The 4127-nt window shown below is 36.4% G+C and overlaps 1 long non-coding RNA gene across 1 annotated transcript; it reads right to left on the bottom strand.

The window, feature by feature from the left end:
• Positions 1 to 652: 652 nt before the first annotated feature.
• Positions 653 to 3913, bottom strand: LOC148160232 (uncharacterized). The gene is made up of 2 exons (XR_015762597.1): positions 2705 to 3913; positions 653 to 2401 (listed from the first exon to the last, which is right to left on the bottom strand). It is a non-coding gene; the product is annotated as an uncharacterized LOC148160232 (long non-coding RNA).
• Positions 3914 to 4127: the final 214 nt, after the last annotated feature.

The raw sequence follows: 4127 nt of genomic DNA, 5'->3' as shown, positions 1-4127 counted from the left end.
ATTCACCGGCTTAGAAAATATTATTTTTTTTAAACATCAATAAAGACATCAACAACACATTTTTGCAATTTGCCGACTTTTTCTTTTCTTTTTTTTTGTCTCTCTGATGATTTGAAGCAGGCTGTAATTGAAAAGACACAGTCAAAGCAAATAAACTGTTTTTTTAGTAATAATATTCAACTGTAATTGCATTGTTGAGGCTTTTTCAACCCTACGTAATTTTTGCATGAATCCTGCATCCATTTGCTTTCTATCATTTCTGCATTTTCTATGAAGAAGTGTGTTAATTTGTCGCATGTAATCAAATTAAGTTTGTCAAACTTACATTATTTACGTTTATTTAACATGACAACTTAATCAACTTAATAAATGTATTTGTATAGATTTAATTTTATTATCTATAACCTAGCAACAGCCTGTTGAGTAACTGGCACAGGCGCAGCAGCCACTTTGCCAAATAACTGCTTAAAAATGAACGGCAACGGTGTGAAACTGTGGATAAAACAGCAAACATTTAGTAGCATTTCAGATATTTAAAATAAAAAACTAAACAGCAATTATCGAAATAAACTGACATGAATACGGCTGTTTTTCAGCCGTATTCATGTATTCATATTCTAAAGTAAAATAACTTTGATAATATAGAAGTGAGTGCTTTTTAACTAGGTTTTTATTTGCATGTTGTGAAACAACTATTTGGTTTAAATAGCATTTTTAAGGCAGCAGGTGGATGTTCATTTTCAATTTAAACCATCTTCAAATGTTTTACAGTGCTGTTGACGTTCGAGGAAAACAGGCAGAGTGTTTTGATATTAATGAAAATCAACAGTATGTAAAATACTGTCTCTAAATTCACTCCATCTCACACCTTGAAGTAGCTGGGCTACAGCAGCAGAGGAGTTTACATGGAAACAAAGGCTGTATTCATAGGCTCACCAAAATTGGACAGCAACAGCTTGAGGAAAAATCCCCACCACCCCGGCAAAGACTATCTCAGAAAAACACACTGAGTGAGTTTTGTTGCAAACTGCCAAAGCTTTCATTTCTTCTCCCCTCCATATTGGCCTTGGCCCTGCAACCCATGTGAAAGTGCCACATGCTGCACATACTGTACACACACAGACAGAAAAAGTGCAGTCAGCTAAATTTTCCTTCTTCCCTTTGGAGAAAGAGCAGACCTAGGAATTACAAAAAAGTGGCAGCTTGGTGACAATCATGGGAATAGAAAACAGAAAAGAGAGAGAAGGGAGTAAAAGTGGTTAGAGACAGGTACCATCAGACTGTTTGCTCTCCAGGACATGAAACACAAGAGACTGTTTTTAAAACGGCATCACTCCAGCTGCAGCGCCACGATCCACAGCCAGGTCCCATTACACCATTATTATGTGAGCACTCAGTATTCATAGGTTAGATTACAGCCGTCTTCAAACCCGGCTGTCATTTGGGTCCCAGTTTCATTCCTGAGAGGTTTCCTCACCTGCACAGTTGTGACACTTTGATGTTGACAATGAGTGGTGATAAAAACGCTCCAGTGACAAAACATTTTAGCTTTTTAAGCTCCTGTGGCGGCACCGTAATGGTACGGTAGCAAATGTAACATTTAAAGTATCTCGTGTCCAGATTAAAGCTGCAGTATGTAACTTTTATAAAACTTGTCGTGACAGATAATCTGTGAAAAGATCGATCTCCTCCACTTCCTCCCTGAGCTGCTACTGTCATCAGAAGAAATGCACCGCTCCCGACCAAAAACAACCAATCAGAGCCAGGAAGAGGGACTTAGAGCTGTCAATCAAACTCATGTACTCGCTGCTAAATGTGGAAATGGCTGAGCAACAACGTACTGTTACAGGAATTTATCTGTCCTCATGGGTGGGTATGCTAATGAGCTAACAGGCTATGCTAGCTACAGCAGAAAAAGGGAATTGGGAGGGAGGATGAGCAGCGCCACACAAGACTGTGATTGACACCGCTAAGACCCGTCTTCTTGCTTGATTGGTTGCTTCTAGTTGGGAGAAATCAAAGGAGCTCAATTGTTTCACAGATTATCTGTCTCATACTTTACAGTCACAGCATAGTAACAGTTTGAACAAATATGTAAAAAATATACTTTTTTAAATGAAAGTTACATCCTGAAGCTTTAATAACAAAGGATCAGGAGCATTTAGGATGCTCTGAATCTCAAAATAAAAGTTTCAGGGCTTAATTTTGATTCTAACAACCAACTTTAAATTAAAACAGAGGATTTCTGAAATAATCAAACAGTCCCAACTCTCGCTGAACTGGAAACAGTTTGAAGGATTGAAGTTGTTTGTCTCCAGATTAAGGAAGGCCACAGCGTCGCACAGATGTTTGACGTCTCGAAAGGTGAGTAAATGGGTCACACCAGGTCCGAATTTTAATTCTGACAACAGAAAAAAAGGGAAAGATTTTAAGCTGAAAGTTTCCATTAGAGGAGTAGGAGAGAATTAAAGCCTTGCTGGAACTTTATCAAATACACAAGCAGAAATAATTTATCAAAACAGTTTAACCTGCTAGTCAGGTTTATTTGTATTCCATACTTCAGTAACATGGCTGTTTAAAATGCTTGTCATCATAAAAACACCAAAAATACAAAGTCATAAAACACACCACACAGCCAAGAACTCAGAAAAACAGTAATAAACATTATATTTTGATGAAAATCATCAAAATGATCAATACCTACCACTGGACAGTACAGCTGATGGCTAGCTGGACAGCGCAGGTCAAAGTTCACGTCTGAGTAAGAATCGGTACTGACTGCTGTGGAGAGACGTGTGCAGCAGGTTAGCTGCTGGTTGAAGGTATTTTATCGTTGCCATGGTTACATCTAAATTAACAATGGCTGAGGCTTGTAAACAGAGAACTGATGATGTGTTCTCCTTCCAGGAGAAATTAAAAAAGTGAATCAGAAAAATAAAAAAGAAAGAAAACACAGCAGCCAATTCAGCCAAAAACCAATACAAAAGCAATTTTCAAGCCATCTCTTGCTATTCTTCTTAATTTTCTTAACATCTCTCCAAACTTTATATCTTTTTTTTTGTCTTCTTGCTTGATTCAAAAAGGCTGGGTAAGAGAAAAGGAACCGATTTTCAAAGATTATAGGAGGGTGAGGGTTTTAATGTTTCTGTGTAAAATAAAAGAAGCACTTTAAAAGTTATTGAACTCCTAAATAATCCAAAGGTTCCTGGATAACAAGGATAACAATATGTTTACAGAGTTTTATAACATATGTGGATGTTTTCTGTATGTATATAACTAGTAAAGTAATTGTGATGGGACTAAGAAACAACATATTTAACACAGAAGTTAACTTTCTGGGTTTTATTGAGTAAAATAAATATTTAGAGACGTTGGCGCTCATGTAGAGATTCACAGATGGAAAGATATCACTGCCCCTGACAAATACATAAAACAGATTTATGTTGCTTAGATTGTGCTGATGAGGTCACCAAGAAAGATACAAGAATGTAAAAGAAAGTAAAACTTATCATCTTTAGAAACAAAAGTTCAGTTTCTCCTAGACTTTGAAATGCACAGTAGTTTAGTCTGTCAGAGAGACAACAAGCTGAGAAAAGAGACTTTTATTTAAAAATAAAAAGGTTTTCAACTAATAATTTTTTTTATATTATTCAGCTTAATTTAAAAAAAAAAAATATTAACATAATACAAACTTTTAGCATAAAAGGGGAAACCAATAGAAAAGTCAAGATGGGTCCAGAATTAGATAAACATAAACAAAACATACTAATATACTAAGCAAAAAATAAAGAGTTAAATATATTAAAATGCATAAATAAACTAAATAGTTCAAAGAAAGCTGAAGCTACAGGTGGATGAATGACATTGTGTGACATCATGCCATGTGAAGGTGCAATCAGAGAGGAATGCATCGCAGCGCCAACGTCTGGTCCGACGGAGTAACGCTGAAAATGTCCTCCACATTTCTGAAGAAAACATTTTTTTCCTTTTTGCTACAGGGAGGCTCAGAGCTTTGGAGCCACATCCTAAAAACACGGTGATAATAGAGATGTTGAGTTTAACAGCACTATTTTTAACTCCATGTTTGCTTCAGGAATCCAACTCTGGTGAGCAGAGAGAGTCTTTAT

This window comes from Poecilia mexicana, unplaced genomic scaffold, assembly GCF_051168715.1.
Source record: "Poecilia mexicana isolate PSO_F unplaced genomic scaffold, ASM5116871v1 scaffold_3, whole genome shotgun sequence".
In the NCBI taxonomy this organism is placed as follows: domain Eukaryota; kingdom Metazoa; phylum Chordata; class Actinopteri; order Cyprinodontiformes; family Poeciliidae; genus Poecilia; species Poecilia mexicana.
The sequence above is the reverse complement of the archived record's forward strand: the minus strand, read 5'-3'. Positions and strand labels throughout refer to the sequence as shown.